This window comes from Microtus oregoni, unplaced genomic scaffold, assembly GCF_018167655.1.
Source record: "Microtus oregoni isolate MIOR12 unplaced genomic scaffold, Mior012 000087F_ref0000451, whole genome shotgun sequence".
Taxonomy (NCBI): domain Eukaryota; kingdom Metazoa; phylum Chordata; class Mammalia; order Rodentia; family Cricetidae; genus Microtus; species Microtus oregoni.
In genome coordinates, this window is record NW_024544554.1 from 752322 (window position 1) to 776690 (window position 24369).

A 24369-nucleotide genomic window follows, 5' to 3' on the forward strand; every position below is an offset into this window, starting at 1 on the left:
ACGTAAGGAACTTGCTCAGCACAGACAGCAGTGGAGTTAGGCCCGGAATCTGAGGGATGGGATTGGAAGTGTGATGTGAATACCGGGCTCCATCAGTCTCTCCAATCCCATAGGAATACCCCATAAGGCACGTCATGGTTCCCAGAGTCATGCTTTAAAGGCAAAGCTCATCTGGGTAAAATTAACAATATGATCTCAGCAGAAACAAATTAGAGCCAATGAGTCATTCTAATTTCTTATGCTTAAAATTTTAGTTTATAAGTATGTATAAATGTTTGTGTACTTCAGAAGATGCTATGGAGGACTGCCTTTTTAAGCTTCATTGCTTGTTACTTTTCCCCTTTATATATGCAGTTTTTAATATTTTAAAATAAATATAAATTTATTGTTTGAAAAATAACTAAAAGATTATAACTTTATATATATTATATATATATAATACTTATTTGAAGAAAAGTTGTTTTACTGTTAGAGAAGAAAACAGGACCTAAATAAAATGTAAACAAAAACAAAATTCTAACTGCTCACCTGATGTACTTCATTGTTTTAAGGCTACAGCAAAAAAATCTGAGAAAAAAAAAACCAAACTCTTGGATGGTTGAAAAAAATGTTTAAAAGATTATATTACATGAATAAAACCCACAAATACAAGCAGTATTATTTGTTAATTTTTATTATAAGCCAATTTTCTTATGTAATGAAAAATACATAAATAAATCTAGAATCATGTCATATTATTGGAGGGGGATTATCTTTGGTGGTATCATTCACCCAATGTTTCTGAAATACTGATGATATTCTAAGTTGGACCCTGTAATTCTCATCCTGTTTTATATAAGAAGATTACCTGTTCATCACTGTAACCCTGTGCTTGCAATGTGGAAGACTGGAGAGTTGTAGGACACTTCACAAGCTCTAGGCCATATCTGTGTCTCAGAATCCTCTGGGTGAAGAGTCTGTGCCATGACTTGCCCAAGGGGAAAATTTTGAAATGAAGTGTCAAATATCTGCGAAGCCACCTAGTCATGATATCACAGTCATCCCAGCATACACCTCTGGTGTACACTTGGAGTACAGTTAGGAAGGCCCGAGCTACGTCTTCAGCACAGCCTAAACCAGGCATGGCAGTGCTTGACTAATTCTAGCACTCAGGAAACAGATGCAGGAGGATCAGAAGCTCAGTTATACGATTTTAGAGCAGTGTGGGATGTATGAGATCCCGTGTTAAAAGAAAACCTAGACAGTTGAATAATGTCTAGATGAAAATCTTTTAGTTTATCTTTTCTAAATGTGTATGCGTGTGTGTATATGAATGTGTGAGTATTGTTTATGTTGGTGTGTATGTGCGTGTTTGTGTATGTTGTGACTGTGTGTGGTAATGGGCTATAAACTCCTATAGACAGTGGATGGGCTATAAACTCCTGTAGGCATGTGAACTCCTATAGACAGTAACATAGCCTGAGGTAACATCTCAGGAACACTTTCACTTCCTTTGAAATCAGGTCTTCTCTTTTACTTGGAGCATGAGTTAAGATGTATCATCTGGTTACTACACCCCAAATGAACCAACTATCTCTTTCTTTCAAGAGCTAAGATTACCGGTGGTACCACAGCAGCAAGTATATTTTTTAATAGGCTACTGTATTTGAACTCAGCTGCTCAGGCTTATAAAGCAATCACAAGCTTTAGTTTACCTTAATATTAACTATTTTCTATTAATAACTTTCTACAACTTCAAGTTTTCTACTATATATAAATGTTTATACTGTAATACACATACAACTAATATTGGTGGTACTAAATTATTTTCTGTTTTACTTTGTTCTGTCTTTGAGTTCCTGTTGTATTAATATGTTCCTTTACTTTGTATGAATATGTTTTACCACGTGTCATTTATTAACTCAAAATGTAGGGTTTTAGCTAACCCAAACCCATTGTCACAGTTTTAATCTAGACTGTATTTGCTGTAAAGTCTTTTAATAACTGAGAGGTCAGAGATTTGAAAGAGTTTAATGCTTGAAAAGAGCAAAGACTTTAAAATAAATGATTTAGTCTTCAAAAAGATAAAGCCGAAACTCATAGAACAAGATCCCTACTGGTGTCAGTGGAAGGATCGGGTGCCTCGACAATAGGCATCTCTCTTTTGATTAGGCAAAATTCCTGTCAGTGGCAGTTCCGGAGGACCATGTAAAGGTCACTGTCCACTGTAAATTAATTTTGATTTTAACCAGCAAATTTACATTTTTATGTATTTGGGAAGTTTGTTATCACTGTTTTCTATTGCCTTTTTGTTAGCACACCGAGAGCTAAGGACACTTCTGGCAGACTCTACATGGAAAGATAACAGAAATTTAAACTCTTGGTCCTGTCTGCTATCTCTCAGAATAGAAAGTTCTAGGATGAGTTGGTTTCATCTCGTCTACTCCGACGTAAATATCAAGTATCTTCTCTATTTTGTATATTACAAATGTCCTGAGTTTATTTCACTTTAAATTCCCATCTGGCAGATCCATGCAGGTTTCCAAGAAACCTTCAATTTGTTTCACTCTTTTTCATGTGTCTTCAGAACAACACTGACTCCATGTTTTTCGTAAAGCAAACATCAGACTGTAAAATTACACTGTTTTATTTTATTGCTGTCACCTGTTTTGTTAAAAAAAATCATGGCAAGGTTTTGACAAACCATCTTGATGTAGGCTCACTCATCACTGAAGTTTTATACAAAGTCATCTCTTATAATTATTTTGTTTTCAAATCTCCATGATTTGTCTGTTTTGAGGTTGATGTGTTGTTTTGTGTCCCCAGGTCCTTGCTAGGGAACCACCTTCTAAACACCATCTTTTGGAACTTTCTCACCAATGAATTTTTACCCAAAGGTGAATAGGTTCCGTCTCTTAGAAGGTTTTCCTGAATCTTCTCTATGCTTGTTTCTGTAGCTCCAGTCCTTGGTTAACAGTCCTGCTACACTGGCAACAGATTTATATTCATAAAAGAGAGTGTAGGCTCATTCTCTTATTGTCTACCTCAATCATTGGGTAATCAGGAGCTATGCAGTGAATATTGGCTAAATACACTAGCAGTTATGACTGTGTCAAACAATATCTCTGCCCAAATGAGAAGACTAGAATGTTCCAAAGCACATAGAACAGTCTTCCCAAGTCATGATGTCTGTACCCAGAGGACTGTGGGGGAGAACATTTGATAAAGCCTTTAAAGGATACCTTGATGTCCAAACTGCATGTGCAGATGACTCACTGCATTACTTACTAGGGAAGTCAGGATATTAGATGTGCAAGTCAGGATGCAAACTGGGAAAGGGAAAAAAACATAAGCATCTGTTGTATTAAGTAAACTTGAAATGAACCTGTTAAAATGATGCAGGTAGAAAGAGAATGTAAGCAGATGAACAGTGCTTGGTTTCTGGCATTAATCAGCAACCACAGTGAGGATTTTACTAGTATTTAAGTTACAGGAAAACGAAAAGAGATCAGAAAAGAAAATAGAGAGAAAACGGAAATGATAAAAGGAAATTAGAGATTTTTCTACACTTTGAGTTTTAAGATTGTTTAGGAATCATTTTGCAAATTAAACTGATGAATCAAAGTCATAGTGTTTCATGCCTAAATCCCAGTACTTGCGAAGCAGGTTGTGAGTCTCCTATCATCCTGAATTACACAGGAAGACCGTGTCTCATATACAAATATTATTGAGCCCAAATGAAATGATTTGAATACCTTTAAAACTGTTTTACAGTTTTGTGATTATAAATACTTACATCATTTCCCCCTTCCCTTTCTTCTCAACTCCTTTCACAGGGGCCACCCAAGACCATCATAAATATCAGATATTTATGTAATTACTCACAACATTAGTGAAATTACAGTTATGAAGTAGCAACAAATATAAATTTATTTTGGGGGATCACCACAGCATAAAGACACTAAAGGGTCTCAGCACTCTGAAGATTAAGAGCTACTGTTTCAAACCATCTCATGTCCCATCCCCTTTCTATTTCTTGGCCTCTCTTTCTTTAGCGGTTGAATACCTTTTATGAACATCATATACATGATTTGTATGTCATGATAAGTAGCAATGCTGTTTGCCTCTACTTGGGGTTTGACCTTGGTTTTATAGCTCGGAGAACATCTATAGCCATGCTCTAAGTTGAAAAGTTGAAAACCTGTCCATGTATGATGATGTTTTTCTCAAGTTAGTGCTGTTAAAAAGTATGAAAGTTTGTGTAAAGAGTGATTGCCTTCACTTAATTTCCTATCTGTCTTCAGAGTACTCGAGAATGAGTGATAAATGGTGGCAGACAGCCTTAAATTGAATATATTATGTTCAAACTAGAAATGTAAGAACGATTTGAATTGGAAATCAGGATTTTTAAAATTCTAGGATAAAAATATGTTCAAAGGAACAGCATATAAGCTAGTCTCATTTTTTTTTTTGCAAGATTATCCAAAATGCTGTCTCTATGAACAAATTTAATCACATCGGACATGGAAGCAGAGTATATATTAATTCACTGCGTGAATGTCAACACTAGGCACAAGTTCATTCTTGTTTTTGGTGCAAGTATTTTTATTCTCTTCTTTATTCTGCCACATTCCATAAAATATTCTGCTTTGAAAACATTCTGCAACAAGATTGGGCTTTATTTAGTCAGCTGCTCTTGGAAATAAAATTCAGGGAAGGTTAAGCCAAAGTGACCCTTTTGAGAAAAGACACTGTTATTATCTTTTGGATAGAGATTTACTAGAAGTTTTTCTTAACACCTGTTAATAATATTATTTTGGTTAATTCTCTTTTTTTTTCCTTCTTGGATCTGCATTTTTCTACAACATACCTCGAAAAATCATTTCTTTGGCCTTAAAAATATCCCATTATTTTCTTTCCTAAAACAAATATGAGAATAAAATAGGATCTGGTAAGTGATTCTGAAAATTGTGGTCTGGCTTTTTAGTTATCTTTTTTTTTTGTTGTTGTTGCATATTGTGTTTGACAGTTTCGTGTCCGGCAAACTTTCATTTAGGACAGGAAATAAAGTATATGGTAGTGTGACCTTTACTTTTGTGTGGACAAGGAGTTGGTACAAGGTCGTCATTAGGGACAGCATCACTGGGTAGGCAAACATTCTTTGTTACTCAAAGTCTTAGATGTGGGCTGAAAATACAGGGTGTATGTTTCCAAATGGCTGCCTTCTTTGGTAGAAGACATTGTCTGGTGTCTGGCCTCACTGCCTACCTTATAGCTGAAGATTCTTCAAGGCAGTTCTTGTCTTTCTTTGCCCAGGACATTGTTTGACCATGGAAGCAACAGGGCCAAGGGATTTGGGCAGAGATGTGAAGGATTTGGTGATCCTGGAACCTGTACTTAGCATGTGACTAAAGACAGTTGGTATGAGACCTCCCAGCACTGCCATTTTGAGGTGTGATGACATGGAGGCGTGTTCTACATTGTGTGTCAGATGTCCCCCCTAAAACGGCAGTGTGGTCACTGGTGGTGTCCCGGCTGATAATAGAACTGTCATCGTTGTCTCTCTTTTCTCTCACCTGTTGTTTCCTGAGATCATTTCCCTAGTACACCCAAGAGTGAGTTGTAGCATGGGGTTTGCTGATGTAAGCGAAGCTAATACTTTGCTTTCTTTCTTCCTAACTTCATATTAGAAGTTTCTTAAAATGGTGAATAAATAAGATTTCTAAAGAAGACTATGTGTAACATGGAGAAACTTTTAAAATATTTAGATAGCGTAGATATGAATAGGAATGAAATATTTGCTATTGTCTATCATTGGTGGCTAACATGCGTGCCAAGGTGTTTTCTTTAAAGGCAGGGACAGAGAGTTAGAAAGAGGAGTTTCCTCATTTTGGAAAAATGATTCTATGTTTCAGTAAGAAGAAACTATCCTATGCAGTGTTCTGCTACTATCTGAATTTTTGTCAGGCATGTATTTGAGACGATTGAATTAAGTAATGGAAAATAATTTGCAGTTTTATGAGTTCCTGTGGAAACTATTTTATTTGGTCTCATGGGAAAAACCTTAAGTTTAACCGTTGATGGCTCTTGTTGTTAACTGTAGTGCAGCAATAAATTATGGATAAATAAAGAATTAAATACCCTTCTACAGTGACGGGAGTGGGATAAACAGGAAAGCAAATCATGGTGAATCCTGTATGGGCTTGGTGCATCTAATTCGCTAAGGTGTGAGGGAGCTGAGCCCCTATTAGGCTGAAGGAAGAATAGCACATGTTGTCAGCTGGTTCTGTGATGGGATGGTAACACATGTTATATATGTTAAGATGCCGACTGTCCTCTAGCAACTTTGCTACTTACCACTATCTAGCAAGGCGTTTTATTACTTATTACGTTTTATTATTGCTTCCCTACTATTTATGAACTTTCTAGACAACCAGAAGAAACAGAAGTAAAAGTCTTGGAGAGAGATTGCACCCTCTACAGTGAAATACACATAAACACAACTATTGGTTACTTCTACTAACACTCATGGCAATTTAATTCTTTTATTATATTTAGGTATGACCCTTGTATCCCTAATCTCTCCAATACTTTTATCATAAAGGGATGTTGAATTTTGTCAAATGCTTTTTCAGCATCTAATGAAGTGATCATATGTTTTTTTTCTTTCAGTTTATTTATATGATGGATTACATTGATAGATTTTCGTATGTTGAACCAGCCCTGCATCTCTGGGATGAAGCCTACTTGATCATAATGGATAATTTTTCTAATGTGTTCCTGGATTCGGTTTGCCAGTATTTTGTTGAGGATTTTTGCGTCGATGTTCATGAGTGAGATTGGCCTATAATTCTCTTTCTTGGTTGAGTCTTTGTGCGGTTTTGGTATCAGAGTAACTGTAGCTTCATAAAAGAAATTTGGCAATGCCTCTTCTGTTTCTATATTGTGAAATATATTAAGGAGTATAGGTATTAGGTCTTCTTGGAAGTTCTGGTAGAATTCCAGGCAATTTAATTCTTTATGCGTGACTCTGCCTGATAGAAGAGAAAATGATCAAAGGAAAATTCTGAGACAGCCATGTTGTGGAATGTGTAGAAAGTCCAGGGTCTGTACACACTTTCACCTATATTTGGGCATGCCTAGGTAAGGTTAAAGTGTTTGATTATGTACAGTCCTTCACTTCCAAACAAAAACTAAAAAATGGCCTTATTTGATAAAAGATTTGAAATTAGGGACTAACGGATAGTTCTATCAAGGATCTGAGTTTTAAACACCAAAACCCATGTTAAAAAGCATATTGAGGGGTGATGGTGCTTAGAGTTTTAGTGCTGAAAATTGGAGGGTGGGATAGAGATGGATCCCTGGGTTTTCTGGCCAGCCAGTCTGCCTTCGCGGTGAGTCCTGGGCCTTTATCAGACTCTGTCTCCCCCAAAATTTAGCCATTCTTTATGCCCTAATGTTTTGGCCTTTTTTGTTCTTTTCTGCATGACAAACTGTACCTGCATGCACATTTAACCTAAATTCTGAATATAAAAGAAAACATGCAGGTTTTTTCTTTCTTTCTGAGATTGTGTGTCCTTGCTTGATAATATTGATTCTAATCACATTCCTTTCCCTGAAAATTACTTAACCTCATTTTTCTTTAAAGCTGAATAGTATCGTAATACACACACACACACACACACACACACACACACACACGTATCAGATCTACACTTATATTATCCATTCATTTGCTCATAGACAATAAGATTCTTTCCATTCTTTTTTATAGTTAATAAAGGTAGTAATAAAGATAGAGTTCAAACATCTCTGTGATAGTATAAGGAATTCTCTGCATATATTGTCAAGAGTGAAGTAGCTGGGTTATACAGTAGATCTATTTTTATTATCTTCTTGTTGTTGTTAAATCTTCAAACTGATTTCCACAATGGATGTATTAATTTAAACTTCCATTAGTGACGAACGGTTCCTTTTTCTTCACGTCCTTTCCAACACTTGCCGTCAAATATGGTGATGAGAGCATTCTGATTAGAATGAGGTGATACCTGAAGGTAGTTTTAATTTCTATTTCTTGGATGGCCGGAGATATTAATCACTCTTATTTTATATTTATTTATTTATTAGAGACTGAATCTCACTATATAGTCCTTTTTGTCCTGGCACTCACTATGTAGACCAGGCTGGCTTCGAACTCACTGATATCTGCTTGTCTCTATCTCCCCACTTTTGGGATTAAAGGTGTTTGTTGCTACACCGGGCTAGATAATGAATACCTTTTAAAACACAGGTCACCTATTGACTTTAGTTTTTTCTTTCCCCTTCCCTTCCCTTCCCTTCCCTTCCCTTCCCTTCCCTTCCCTCCCCTCCCCTCCCCTCCCCTCCCCTCCCCTCCTCCTCCTCCTCCTCCTCTTCTTCTTCTCTCTCTCTTCCTTTTTTTTTCTTTTAGAACTATCTATTTCGATAATTTGCCCATTGTTGATTGGAAGTTTTATTTCCTTGCTACTTAACTGAAGCAAATCTTTAAGCTGCAGGTTCTGGAAATAAGCCTGCTGTCTGAAGTGTAGCTGGTAAGGTTTTCCCCCACAGTATGGGCTGTCTGTGGGCTCCGCTGACTGTGTCCTTTGCTGACTGTGCATTTTGCTGTCTGTGGGCTCTGCTGACTGTGTCCTTTACTGCCCTGAAACTTACTTTCATGTGGTCCCATCTGGTTTTCGGCCATGTCCTATTGTGTTCCATTTGAAAGTCCTTAGCCATATCCCAGTGTCTTGTATGGTATCCCACATGTTTTCTTTATATTTGCAATGTTGCAGATTTTAAATTAAGGCCCTTTATTTCATTTTGAACTGATTTTTGTACAAGGTAAACATATAAGTATACTTTCATCCTTTGCAAGCAGAGATCTAGTATTGCCAGTATCATTTGCTGAATAGGTTCTTTCTTTCCGAATGATGTTTTTGCCTCCTTTGTTGAAATGCAGTGGTCTTAGCTTTGCTGTTCTATTTCCAGGACCTCTATTCTAGTCAATCAATGTACCTGTTTATCCTGGTGATGATACCAGGTTGTCTCTATCACTGCAGTGTAATTTGAGAGCAGGTACCAGAATGCTTCCAGTATTGTTCTTTCTCCTTAGGATTGCTTTAGCTGTTCATGATCTTTCGCCATTCCATATGAATTCTTCTATTTTTTTATCTAAACATGTGAAATATGCCATGAAAAATTTGAAAGACAATGCATTGACTCTGTACTTTAATTTTGGTGGGATAGCCATTTTCATAATATTATTTCTGCCTGTATAGAAACATGGAATATTTTTCCATTGGTTATTATCTTCTGCAATGTCCTTTTTCAACATCTATAATATTCATTGTAGAGGCTTTTTAAAACTCCTTTGGTTGATTATTTTCCTAAATACTTAATATTGGGGGAGTAGTGTTTTTTTTTTTTTCTGCTCCAGTCGATGAAAGGGGACTTTATTTGGTCCCAGGGTCATGGGCCAGTTATGGCCTCAGCTTTATTTGACCTTCTTCTTGGGGCGCAGGTTTACTGCACTTCTTCTTACGTCAGTTGCAAGTGTGCGTAGCACTTGCGGCAGATCATCTTGTCATAATTGTACTTCTGGGCATGCTGACAAAGGGCCGGCTCGATGATGCCACCACGCAGAAAAAGCATCAGGTGCAAAGTGGACTCTTTCTGGATGTTGTAGTCGGACGGGGTTCCGCCATCCTCCAGCTACTCGCCGGCAAATATCAGCCTCTGATGGTCAGGTGGGATGCCTTCCTTGTCTTGGATCTTGGCCTTGACATTCTCGATGGTGTCACTGGGCTCGACCTCAAGAGTGATGGTCTTGCCTGTCAGGGTCTTCACAAAGATCTGCATGTTGGCGTCTGCAACCCTCTCAGTGCTGTGTTGAAAAGAAAGACCTGGGGGAAGTAGTTTTGAATGGGATATTTTTCCTAATCTCTTTCTTGTAGACTGTTAGTATAAATGAAAGCTATTTTTGATTTTTATACTTCAATATTAGGTTTATTATGTCTAAGAGTTTTGTAGTAGTAGACTTATTGCTACACTCTAGTGGACTCATGTCACTTTAAGTAAAGAATCATGTTAGCTGCAAATTGGATGACTTACTTATTCCTATTGTTATCCCTTTTATGTCTTCTCCTGTCTAATTGCTACAGCTAACATTTCTAATACTATATAGAATAAAAGAGGGGAGAACGAACATCTCTGTATACTTCTTGTTTTTTATTGCTTTATGAAAACAGTTCTTTTATGTACATATTTATCTTTGTAAATAGATCGATCTACATATCACTAAAATTCTATCGCTGTTATGATAATGATGTTTTAACATCTTTTTAATTCTTATTCTTAAATTTATCTGCAGATGATGGTTAATGAGATAAAGTTTTGATTAGTTCTGAAAATTTTCCAGTTATTTCTGTTTTGCTATTCAAGTAATTTTTCTAACAAAACCTAGCTTAGAATGAAAAAATAATCAATTATGATCATGAATTTTGATTGCAGACTGTAGCTTTTCTTACATTTGTAAAGCTAATACATTTCTTTATTTAAACAACTCTAAAAGATCAGTGACTATTACACACACCAAAGGTTTCTATACCATTTAAAAAGCACCATTTATTGGTAAGAAGTATTTTTTTTTGACAGCTGTTTATTGAGAACAGTAACACATTAACTCTTACCACCACGATGCTTTTATGCAATGGGAATGATGACGAGTAGGGGCAGAAAAACATGTCTAACTTTTGTTGAGATGCAGCGCCAAATTATTGGACACATTCCATCAAATTTTCTATAGAAAGGAGATAGCTAGTCAGTGCGAGCAAAGGTGTAAAAGACAAAGACAATTGAGAGTCAGGTTTTGAGGAATGCTTCTTGACCAAATGAAGTTGATTTGTGCTGCTGGACATGAAATGAATGGAGATTCAGCTTGGCACAGTGGTGGAGCAGGGAAAGCCAGGGGATGTGCAGGAAATTGGAGACAGGATGGAAGGAGACGAGCAGTGGGAATTACCTTCTGCTGTTTGGATCTGTGCATTTGAGCATTTGAATTTCATAACGTAGAGAGGGACCACTACAGGGGGAATAGGGTGTCTGCCGTAGCTTTAACAATTATAATCTAGAAACTAAATATGCTTTATACGATGTAAGAAAAAACAGTCTCCATGAGGACAAAAACAGAAGGGGCAAGGTACTTTTCATGATAGTCACTCTGGTTAAAAGTCTGGGGTCAGAGATTCACTGTGACAATGAATATGTTTCAAAAAGAAGAAGCTTTTTATTTAAATACTGGTGCCAGGTCTGTACCTAAGAGTGCCACAAAGATGTAGCACCTTGCCATATCAGCCCAGGGCTTATAAAGGCAAACCCCATAAAGTTACAATTTTGGGTCTTGTAGTTGCCTTTTTGAACAGAGTAAGCAAGTTTGAATTCCAAAGCAGAATGAGCAGTTGGTCTTGTGATCTACTATCTTGAAAGAACAGCAAATTTTCCAAGATCAGTCAGTTGAAGAATAGTTTGCAATGTCTGGGGAATAAAAGGAAGTGGGCTGCTTGGGTACCGCCTGTAAAAGCTAGGGTCTTACATATTAGAGACATTTTTTTCTTGCTTCTTGGTTTGTCAAGCATAGTAATTTTAAACATTACATGTAATGTTAACATCACAACTATCAGCTGAAGATTTGGTATTTACCATGCACCAAAGACTCAGTGCTCTAGGGAAGAAAGAAATAAAGCAACGAAGATACACTTATCATTCTGAGAACTTATAGTATATGAAGCATGCATGTGTTGTGTGACAAACCTTTTCCTGGGGAGATGCAACATGCACATCTCTTTACTGCAAAGACCAAAACATGAATATCACCTAAGTCCAACTTGGTGAACCAGGAGTTTTAATGCAGTTACTCACAGGAGTATGGATGACGAGTTATTGATAGGAACATCAGACACAGATATATCACCAAAGCCTACTCCAACATGGGTGACAGCGCAGGAATCTGGGAACCTGGAGCACACATCTCAGCCTGCAGGGAGCACAGCATGATGGAGAGTGCCTTTTCAGGTGCTTCAGTTGAAAGCTTGCTTTGCTGCTTGGTGTGTTTGAGAGGAGCTCTCAGCTTTGATTGCTTGCTCTTGTCAGGGAGAGCCCATTCCAGGGTGGTACCACCCATAATGGGTTGGGATCATATCAATCAGTAAATTAAAAAATATGCCCTTAGCCGGGTGGTGGTGGCGCACATCTTTAATCCCAGCACTCAGAAGACAGAGGCAGGAGGATCTCTGTGAGTTTGAGGCCAGCCTGGTCTACAAGAGCTAGTTCCAGGACAGCATTGTAAGCTACAGAGAAACTCTGTCTCAAAAAAACAAAAATGCCCTGCAGGTTTGTCTATAATTGGATACTTTGGAGGAATTTTCTCAATAGATGCTCCCTCCTCTTAAATGGATGGCTATAGTTAGTGTCAAGTTGGCATAAAATTAGCAGTACAGTAGACTCCTTGTCAACTTGACACACAAACCACATCACATGGCTGTTGTAAGTGTTACAGCTCTGAGGGGAAAGGTATCCTGGTGGTCTAGAGTCAAGGAATACCCTAAAGTCATACCACACAGCAAACCTCACACAAGAGTTTGATTGGGAGAGACACAAGAGGGTGGTTGCTTCTGGTCAGGAGAGAAGTAGCAGCCAACTGAGTAGAAGGCACATTTTATATAGGGTTTCTTGGGGGAGCAGAGCTTTCCAGGATGGCTTGGGATTGGTAGTATTCTGTTGCTTCATTTTTAGGCAAGCTAAGGAATTGGTGGGATTCTGAAGCCTGATTTTGGAGTAAGCTCAGGGATTGGTGAGGTTTTTTGGACTGACCTTGGGCTTTTTTTTTTTTTTTTTTGTAGGGCAGAGCTTGACCCCCTAAGTCTCAAGGATCTGGAAATGGCCCTTATGGTGATTAGAGTAGTCTGGGGTCAGGGCCTGATCACTTGTGTCTATCAAGAGGCTTACAACGGTTAGGCTATAATGTTTCCTTTCTGTTCACCCCCAAGATTATTAACATTACAATATAAAACAGTTCAACTTATGAAAGTAAGTCTCTCTTTTAAAATTCAAACTCTTGAGTTCCACGTCTCTTTAAAATACTCAAAACATCTCTTAAAAATACAGTCTGTTCAACAATGAGGACCCTAAGAGAAACATACATAGATCTAATCTACAAGGGTAGTAGAAAAAAAAATCAAGATTTCCTAAGTAAATTGGGAGCATGGGGACCTTGGGAGAGGGTTGAAGGGGAGGGGAGAGGCAGGGAGAAAAGCAGAGAAAAATGTAGAGCTCAACAAAAATCAATAAAAAAAAATACAGTCTGTTTAACAAGTTCAAATTCTCTCTATTTTTGGTTTCTGTAACACCAAAAGAAATTAAATATTTTCTCATTCCAAGAGAGGAGAACCAGAACACAGTCAAAATCAAATCAAAATAATACAAATCCCAGAAGTATATATACCACAGCGTCCAATGACTAAGATTCACTCTTGATTTATGGGCTCTCTCAAAAGCCTGGGTCAGTGCTTCCACTTTTCTGTAGCCTATATAGATTGTCTCCTATGCTCAAGCCAGCTGCACTCCACTGCCGCTGTTGTTCTGGGCAGCTTCCCGTTGGACTGGCATCTTCAAAATGCTAGTGTCTACTGCTGCAATTCAACTGTACTTCACCAATATCTTCTCCTGGGTTTTCTTCAGGACCCGACATAGTTCCAAACCTCGTCTGCTCTCTATGACTGCATGCCTACAAAACTAGCACCACCCGGGTGATTCTTACTCTACCAAGTTCACCTGCCAGTGAGTGGCCGCTCATTGGTCACCTCTGGAACACAGGGTGTGCTGACCCTGGGGAAACCCTTCTCGGGTTTCCCTTCATTGGTCCTGTCTCTTCAATCACTGCTGACTTTGTATCTCCAGCTAAGAGGCGTCAGTTGCCCCAGTGAAGAAAGCTTTTATTGAGTAATGCTTCTCTATTGTTATTCCCAGCTGATTCTTTAGCCCTAGCTGACCAGAACCGCAGATGCTTAGTTCAAAATATCAGACAGCCCTGATAAGAGTCTTTGCTTTCTTTTGAAACTCCCCAAGCCAGGCCTCCAGCAACTCCCAGCCTTATTATCTAATCTTTCGAGTTGTCCTGACAGCCCACCAAGCTTGGAAAAGACAAAGGTCTTTCCAGTCCACGTTCCAAAGTCCTCCCACAGTCCTCCCTGAAACACAGTCAGGTCTGTCACTGCCATACCCAGTGATCCTGGTGCCAATTTCTGCCTTAAGGTTATTATTGCTACTGAATCACCATGGCCCAAGCAACTTGGAGAGGAAGGTGTAATGTGGCTTGCATATTCCTAATCATGATACTGAGGGAAGTCAAAGCAGGAACTCAAACTGGGCAGGAACCCGGAGGCAGGAGTTGAAACAGAAGGCATGAAGTCCTACAGTTTACTGGTTTAGTCTTCATGGGTTGCTCAGCCTGCTTTCTCATTAACCCAGGACCACCGGCCCAGGGATGGTCCCACCCATTATGGGCTCAGTCCTTTCCCATCAATCATTAATTGAGAAAATATTCTACAGGCTTGCCTGTAGCCAGATCTCCTGGAGGCATAGTCTCGGTTGAAATACCCTCCTTTTGGATGATTACAGCCTGTGTCAAGTAGACATAAAACTAGCAAACCTAGATTTCAGGTTACTCTCAAATCAATGTTGGTATAGGAGGTTCTTCTGCATTTACATTGCTTTCATTGGTTAATTAAAAAAAAAAAACTGCTTGGCCTGATAGGGCAAAACTTAGGTAGGCAGAGAAGACAGAACTAAATTCTGGGAGGAAGAAAGCAGAGAGAGAGCGCCGCCATGGAGATGCCAGGTCAGACATGCTAAATCTTTCCCAGTAAGCCACGACCTCGTGGTGAACATAGATTAGAATAGAAATGGGTTAAACTAATATGCGAGAGTTAGCCACATTAACTAGAACTAATGGCCAAGCAGTGTTTTAATTAATATAGTTTCCATGTGATTCTTTCGGGTGTAAGCTAGCTGGGTGGCGAGGACCAAAAGCAGACCCTCTTTTCTTCAAGACAATGTTTGTCAATTTTGCGAGAATGAAAATCAGACATATTGGATTCTTTATTTTCAGTAAGAGAAGTTAAAGTAAAATTTAAAAATATGAACAGTTTGAATGAAAAAAATTATACATATATAAAAAAGGACCTGACTGCCCCTAGGCATAGTGGAGGAAATATTTTATTATAGGAGCATAGGAAGAGACAGGGACATCTGGGAACGTCCAAAGTAGACATGACCAGGCTGAGCTGAGCTATGCGAGGAGACTGAGGGGGAAAAGGAGAGAGGAAAGAAGCGGATGAGGGCAAAGAAGGCAAAGGCACAAAAAGGGGTAGGTAACCAAAAAGGTCGGATTATATAGGTAAGAGCATCTTGGGGAAAGACAGCCAGATCCTGGGCTGAAGAAATTTGGGATAGAGGTGGGATATGCCTGCCAGGAGGACCCTGTAACAGGTAGAAAATTAGGGATACTAGGAGAACCTGTTGGCCAGGTCCAGCTTGAAATGTTAAATAGGCACCTCACCTATTTGTCCCAAGGTTTGAGACTTAGCATCCCAGACATTTTGTTGATAATAAATGCTAAGGAGCGATGCAGCCTTCTCTTGCTACTTCTTGTTGGCATTGAAATGTAGTTGTTGAGAACCCAAGAAAACCAGAATGCTGCCCTCCGAGTCTGGAGGCAGACCTTTTCACTCCCTGTCCAGGCTCTTCAGTACCATCGAGGGCCAGAGATGTGAGGTGGCATTGGAGCAGAGTGTGAGCCTGGACCACCTGGAGCTAGCCCATTTGAAGTTGGCTAGGATGCAGCTTCTCAGGGGAACCCTGGAACTGGCAGGTTGTTCGAGCATCTGTGGTTTATTTGAAATTTGCTGGAACAGATATACTAGAGGGAGACGGTAATGTTAAGGAGTTTAGGGGAAAATTTTTTTCTTAGGTGTACATTTGAAACTTTTAGGGTCATGGCCCTGATAGTTGGGGGAGGGGAGTCTTAAGAAAAGGGAGAGGGAGAGAGATAGAGAGCCCACCCCCAAGAATAGGCAGTAGGTGGGGAAACAGGCTGTTGATTGACAGGAGAATTTTATCTGAAGTCCATTTGACTTGTGGATTCAAGTCTATTGTCTGAAGCTTACAAGAAAATTTTAAGTTTATAAAAAGAGATAAAAGGTTTAGATTCCTTAGCACCACCGCTGTTTGTACTCTGGAGTGAAATCTACATTGTAGAAAAGGGAGCAGAATCACACCTTTGAGTCATGGGTACCCAAAAAATGATTCTGGGTTAAAAGCATTACCACATTTCCCAGAGCATGGGATATATAGATTAAACAGAGATGTTTTCAGCATAGTGAGAAGCATTTTTCTGTCTATACATAGAAGGCAACCATCCAGAGGAAATTTAAAGTTTTAAGTTTTTGCATGCTAATATTATCAGTGCTTACCAGAACTAGATTAATGGCTTATCAGAAGCCCACTGATTGTTAAAATTCCGAACTTTTGAAATCTTAGTATAACAATAGCATAGCAAGGAAAATAAATCTGAAGCACTTTTCATTTTTTATTTACCTTAAATCACTTCTTAGTCCTTTAGGGAGACCTACCAGCTCTAGAAAAATGAGGCTTGAGGCCGGTTTTACATATGAATAGAACTGAGCTGTCAGCTGAAATCTTGATTTCTGCCCTTAAACTGACAAAGCTAACATAGCCCAGTTGTCAATGCCATCAGAGATCTGAGAAGGCTAAATTTCACCTTAGTAAGCAGGAAGCGCAGACCAAGCAGCTCCCTACTCTATTAAAAATGACGGAGATTTGCCAGCTATCTGGATAATCACCCCAGGGTCCTCGGTGGAAAGTTTGATTTCATTGTAGGCAGAGGTCACAGGAAAGCATCAGTCTTCTCCTTGCAGGCCCAGGAGATCTGACAGACTTTCTCATGGAGGAGAAATTCTGAGGACCAGCCTACCATGTCTTAGGCAAACTGGGGGGTGCTTGCCTACTGTAGCAGGCATTCTCGGAACTACCAGCCCCAAATGATGACATAGAGACAGAGACTTATTCTTAGTTATGAATGTTTGGCCTTAGTTTGGCTTGTCCTCCTACCTATTTTAACTCATTTTAACCTGTTTCTCTTCATCTACATTTAGCCTCCGGGCTTTTTGCCTTTCTTTCGTTCTGGACCTCCTATTTTCTTGCTTCCTCTCAGTCTACCTGGCTGGATTGCTGACCCAAGGCATCTCCCTCTCATTCTCCCTTTTTCTCTCAAGCCTAGATTTCTCATTCTACTTACTCTCTCCTTGCCAGCCCTGCCTATCTCTTTACTGCCTCACTATTGGCCACTCAGCTTTTTATTAGACCAATCAGGTGCCTTAGTCAGGCAAAGTAAAGTAGCAACACATGCTTATCTAGTTAAACAAATGGAGCATAAACTAAAGTAAAACGTCTGTACATAGTTAAAGTAATGTTCTACAACATAAAGAAATACAGCATATTTTTATTTAGTTAATGTAATATCTCCCAATAGTGCACAGTTTGGACAGGATCCTGGTGGTGAGCAAGTCAAAGGTCAGTTTTTCACCCAGTGGTTGGCTTGTCACACTTAAACCAAGATCCAGGCGAAGTCCTTCTGTGCCCCAGCATCTTCTTTGGAAATCTTGGGGTCACCTCTAGGCGCTGGGGTCTCTGTTACAGTAAGGTTTTTCCATTAAACATTTTAACTGCCATAGTCAGCAGATCTCTGAAAAGTATTGAGGAACATTATCTATTAAGTACTTCTAAACTAAACAAACTTTGTTTCTACATACTTATTAGGTGTAACCTTGAAAATTTATATAGAAGGCTAAATAAATCTTACTTCTGTAATTAAGTACATTAGTATGTAGCATTACTACAGCTATAGTTATGAGCACAATTAAAGAATCTGATCATTTATAAGGTGACTGGCTAGCAACTTGCATGCCTTAGTTATCTTTAATAGTTTACAATAAGTTAGTAGGGTTTTTTTTTTAAGATTAGGACTTTACATTTGTATCCCTGTTAGTTAGCCTTAAGAAAATAACAATTTTAAACTGAAGCTCTTTTAATATCAAAATGAAGCTTTTAATCATAATGCACCACTTTAGGATATCAGGGTTTTTTGTTTTGGTATAACTTAGATTATTCAAATAGCTAAAACTTAACAAAGTGATCAAAAACAATGGATCTAGATAGATACTACCATGAACCTCAGTAGACCCCAGGAATTTATAAATCTTGATTATGAAATATACTTTGTTTTTCACACAGATTGTTACATATCTAAATTTTCTAAAAGCTTAGTGTTGAACAGGTAGCAAAGATATAAACAGTTAGACCTATATCTTAAGTCATTGTTTATTAATCTGAGTAAATCTTTATAACCTTCAATTTTTATCATCACTCAAAAACCCATACCAATCCAACACATCCTGGAGACTTCTTAGTATTTCCTTAGTCTAAGAAGAGATACAGTGAGAAACCGAGAGATCAGTAAGACTGAAAGGTTTTATGATTGTTGCTTTATGACAGACATGTGGGTATCATAAAATGGTGAAATCACACGGCTTGTTTTCTTTAACCTTAGTAAAGGTAGCTGCCAGTGATGTGGTTGCTTCTATCTTGATGAGATAATCAGCCAAGAAGGTGGTAAGTCAGGTGGGTCTGTTCAAAGCATGTTTTCCTAGTAGATCTTTTTGTAAAAACAAGAGTGGAGTCCAAGTTGTATATATAGTTTACTCTAAACCAAATGAATCTCAAGTATAGGATATTGTAGCAAATTAAAATTCCTAGGTATAAGTTTTAACTCTAAGCTTTTTGTTAAAAGTTTTAAGTCACATTTTTTTTTTTTACAGATTTTACAGACTCTTTAGCCACACCCAGTGAGTTTTCAAATCCTGAGGGAAAGACTATTCACACAGCAGTCTCAGTTGATTTTTTGAGAGCAGAGCATAAAGAAATCATAGAGATGAAATTTCTCAGAGTTGAAAGTGGTAAAACCTTAGAGATAAGGTATCATTTGCTTGTGCAGTGGCAGAAGTTGGTGCAATCAGAGAATTTGGAACGTGCGTCAACCCTCTTTGGCCATCAAGCTATAGTTATTGTTATGATTTATGGAGTGGGTGACCCCAGCAGGTACCATAGCAACTGGGAGACAGCAGTGGGTGGGAGACAGACAGATATGCCATGCAGACAGAGCTTGAGTGTGGAGAGTTTATTTGGTGGGTATTGGGAAGATAGGAGTGTGGAGAGGAGAGAGAGAAAGAGAGAGAGAGAGAGAGAGAGAGCCAGAGAACAAGAGGAACAAAGAGAGAGGGAGGGAAATGGGGAATGAAGGAGGCAGGGAGCTGCCTCTTTAGAAGAATGGACAGAAAGAGGACAGGAAGTAAGAAGGGAGAGAGAATGGAGACCAGCTTGCCTTGGTGTGAAGGGGAGATTGGGAGTGGGCGGAGCTTGTCTCTTAAAGGGACAGGGTACCCAGGTGACAGGGCAGGTCAGCATATTTATAATTATAACACTGATGCTAAATCATTTTCAGTAAGACATTGAGGCCTTACGAAAATCTGAGTCAGAGAAAGGAATCAAATCCAAGGAGAAAAGTTTGAAGAAAAAAAAAACCAAACCAAAACAACAGCTTTGCCATATGGAGGCTTAAGCAGCTCAGAAACAGGGCACAGTGTAGCCATAAGGACAAGAAGGAAGAGCAGAAACCCTACCAAGAGAGGGTTCCAATATTGTAGAAGCTAGGAGGGCATAGAAAACCTTTAGGACTTTCAGGAGGAACTGAGAGACAGGGACAAGATCAACGGGGCCCAGAAAGGCTTAAAAAAGTTGTGTGACTTAGCAGTCAGCTCCTGAGGGGAGTCAATGAAATTCCTGGGCAGTGTTCAGGCCCAGAAGGGCACAAGGGCAGATAGACCAAGTGGTTCCAAGAGGAAGCGGGTATGGAAAAGTTCAGAGACCTAGGATATCATAGAGAACCTGTGGAACTTAGGAGGCCGCTGCTAGGGGAAGGTGAGGAAGTTTCAGGAAGGAACTGAGAGGGGTCACGAGGAAGCAGAGGGGGTAAGTGTCATGGCAACAGGAATGTCAAGCCAGGGCATCCCTTAATGGACAGAGAAAATTGCCATTGAGAAATGTCCAAAATCACAGAAGACAGGCAACCTTTTCCACAGGATAGGGTCCCAGGAAGGCAAGAAGAAGCCTCTCACACACCCGTGTTGCATTTGTAGTAAAGGTAGCCCTAGCAGGCATCTCCTTAGTGACAGCCAGAAGAAGGGGAGAGACAATAGAGCAGGTAGAGGAGAAAACAGCAGAGGAGGTGCATTGGGAGAGGCTTTGGTAAAGGGAGGTTTCCTACAAAAGGAGGTGAGCAAGTGTCTTAGTAAGTGACTACTCCATGCGTTGGGGCCCTGAAGAGCCGCTCAGGAGGATGTTCCCATGGTAGGCTCCCTAAAAGGCATAGCAGGCTCTAGGAACCAGAGAGAAGACACATACTGAGTGAGAAAGGAAAGATGGTTGTTTAGATGAGGTGGAGGGAAGAAGCGGCTGAAGACAGGTGGATGCTCCAATTAAATTTGGCGGATGGAAAAAGCGAGCAGAAACTAAGGATTCTATCCACCTTAGCAGAGTCAGATCAGATCAGCGCTTTGGTTTGGAGCAGCTGAGTTCCTCCGGGAAAGAACTCATTTAAGTCACTCCTAGGGTCTCTTCACCAGGTGAATGGAAAAATGAAATAAAAAAGGATACAAATGAATGCTCCTAGGTATGGCAGAGGATGATGATTATTGTAGGGATGTGGAGAGCATAGACAGAGACAGGCATTCTGGGAGAGTCTAGAGTGGACATGACTAAGCTGAGTTGGGCCAAGTAGGGAGAAGGGGAAGGCAAGGGAGAAGGGAGAGAGAGGGGATGAGCAGCGAAGCAGGTAGAGGCACGAAAAGGGGCAGGTCATGAAAATGGTAGGATCCTAGGGGAAAGCCTTTGGGAAGGGCAGCCCAGCCCCTGTACTGGAGAAGTTTAGGGTAGGGGTGGGTATGCCAGCCTAGAGGACCCTGTAATAGGTAGGGACTGAGCAAGGGATGCTGGGAGAACCTGGAAGCCAGGTCCACTTTGATACTTTAAATAGGTGCCTCAGCCATTAGTCTCAAGGTTTGTGACTGAATACAATTGACTTTCCAAGTGACGGAGGTAAGAGAGATGATGCTTGTGGTAGCTACAGACAGGAAGGCTGTAGTCCCAGGGTGGGATTTTGTGTTAGTAAAATTAGATTGGTTTTGAACTCTGCAGAATTTTTTCTTCCTTTAACTGCTATTCTCAGACCATTGTTAGGACATTTATACTGTTTCTCAGCTTCATTGTAATTATTGTTATAATTAAGGATTCATTTATTAATAAAATTATTCCAGTTTCTTTACATAAAATGGCACGGGTAAAACAGTTTATATAAAACACACTGTTAATACGACTTTATTTATACCATTTGATTTCCAGGTGGTACTACCTCCTTTAGCTCTAGAAACTTTCAATAATCTCAATAATGGAAATCGGATTTTACCTAGCAGCTTAAATCATCTCTTATAAGGGCCTTCGTGTAAAGGGATGTAGAGTGTTCTTTATACATAGTAATGCCTCATTGAAAGGAAAAGGGACTTGGTTAATTCATACGTAGGAGTGATTAACCTTGTTGAAATTCAGAATCAACTCTCCGGGCCGTGTCTGCTAACCATTGCAATGAGACTCTTCTGTGTGCACCGTGCCCCACAGCCTAAGTATTCCTTTCTCAAATCAGCCAGTGTGTACTTTTCTTTAGTCTTCTAAGACTGTAGAATCCTTACGTAGTGGGTCTTCATTTCTTAGTCAAGATACCGGTTTCAATATACATCAAACTCTCCACAATTTTTTTTTTGGTAGCAGATAATTCCATCAATAATAATTATATGCAGAATGGAATCCATTTCTCTGGCTTAATCGTCTTAAAATTGTTGTTCAGTTTGCATAAGTAATTTTTAGGTCATTTTTCCTATTCAGTTGCTATATAACAAATCTATCTAAAACACAGACCGTGACTATATAACATCTCATTGCTGTGGGACAAGAGTATAGTCCCAGCTTATGGCCAGTTTCCCTTGGGAAAAGCAATGGAAGGTAGGGAAAAAGGTAGACAATCACAGCGGTGGTCTCTTCTACGTAGCCAAGTCAAGGAGGAGGCGCTCCTTTGAAATGATTTGCATTTGGGATCAAACAGGCACATCTAGTCCTTGCTCTAAGTATTTGCAAACATATACACATATTTGATTTTTCGCACGCATGCACAGATGTGATTGGCCAGGTTTGAGATGAAGCCTGAATTCAGTGGCGTGTATCTCTAAAAATACACAGAGGAGAATGCAGAGTTATGGATGTTTTTTTGGTTTCTTCTTAGTATAAACAGCATCACCATGGAAGTCCCACCTAAACCTTAAAGAGGCAAGGAACAAAACTCCCCTTAATTTTCTGAGGAAATGAAGCCTTTCTAATGCCTTGATTTAAGACTTAAAAACTATGAGAGAATAAGTTTTTTTTTTATGTCACTCAGTAGCAACTGTGATAGTTTGTTCTATTGTATAGGACTCTTACACATCATCTCTTTATTCTCCTGTCTTGTAGATGTGACTTAGTAGTTCTAGCTTGTATTGAACTTCAAGGCATTAGCAGAGACCACCAGAGGCCATCCCGAAAGCTGCCTATACTCTTAGGTTTCATCTCTGGGCAGAGGTCATATTTCTTATTTTTACAACCTCAATCCTTCATTCATCTTTGTTATCTACCAAATTAGAATAATCATTCGCCATCAAAGGAGGAAAGGTGCCGAGAAGTGAATGGCCTTCCCTTAGTACTAGTAACCGTTCATTTACTGTCTGGTATTTTTCATTTATTCTGTGCATTGTTATTATCACCATTTCCTGTGCAGACCCACTTGCCTGGGTTTCTTCCCTCTTTGGTTGCCAAAGTAACACAAAGACTCTTAAATGACGTCTGCGCTTTTCTTTACACTTTCTTTGCTTGTGGTCCTGGAAACGTGCCTTGGATAAAGGAATTCTGTTCTTAACATTCTTCACCGAGTCTCCCCTCACACCTTGGCCAAATAAAAATTGACTAATAGGAAATAGAACTCCTTATAGTATGAATCTTTACTTTTTAAAATTTAAACTGTGTTTAAACTATTTCCCACGATAGATCTATAGAATTAATGCAAACTTTCAAAATACATTCTGTAACCTTTTGCTCCTTTTTCACTTCCGATTCCTTTTCTGTCAACCACCCATCCATCTGATAACCACATTGGTGTTTCTCTGTCTTATCTCTCTCTGGGATGTCTAGGATCAATGGCCTTACAGAGCATTTACAGAGTGGATTCTTCTGCTGTAACTAGTGTTGGCTGAAAGAGTGAAAAGAAAAAAAAAGGCCAAAACCATAATAAAATCAGCATGCCGAAAGACTAGCTCAGTGTCAAACAAGGACAGAGAAAGGAAATTACAAACTCATTACAGGGGAACATTGAAAAATTCCAGGGCAGGATTAAAGCAAACACAGTTTCTGTAAAAATGTTTAGAAGGAGTCAAAGAAGACGTCTCGTCTCCAAAGAGAACGCTTTAGTTTTGAGATTGTAAGGGAGTTTAGATTCAGATGTCTCTATCATGTGATTTACATTACAGAGTCTTGAAAGATGTTTTTGAGATTGCAATGTATTAATAGAAAACAGTGAGAAGTAACAAAAAAGGATGGAAGAAATATGGTGGAAGATGCTCCTAAGAGAATGGCGTCACCCTGAAACTCTCCTGAGAGGTCTTCTGGCCCGTCTGTGTAGAAGGCAAGGCTCAGTACTCTTGTTTGGAGAGGACATCTAGGGAGACATTTCACTGTACCAAAAATGTTCATAGCTCAAAAACACAGGTGCCTTACCTGCACCTATGTTTAAAAACGGAAGCTATCATTCGGGCCTTGAAGAAAATGAAGAAAGCTGTTTCGCTCTCCCTGAGCTTTTAAAGTTTACATTTAGTGCAACTAAATGTGAAAGACGCAGTCCTGTGTTAATCATGTTCATTTTCCTGCATAAAATGTTAACTTTGAGCTGGGCGGTGATGGCACATCCCAGTAATCCCAGCACTCGGGAGACAGAGGCAGGCAGATCTCTGTGAGTTCGAGGCCAGCCTGGTCGACAAGAGCTAGTTCCAGGACAGGCCCCAAAGCTACAGAGCAAACCTATTTCAAAAAATCAAAAAGAAATGTTAA

At 39.3% G+C, this 24369-nt stretch overlaps 1 protein-coding gene and 1 pseudogene across 4 annotated transcripts in view; one reads left to right on the forward strand and one right to left on the reverse strand.

The window, feature by feature from the left end:
* The window catches only part of LOC121442184 (PTB domain-containing engulfment adapter protein 1), a 229989-nt gene that overhangs the window by 88523 nt on the left and 117097 nt on the right, over positions 1-24369 (forward strand). The window lies entirely within an intron of this gene.
* On the reverse strand, positions 9494-9869 carry LOC121442185 (annotated as a pseudogene).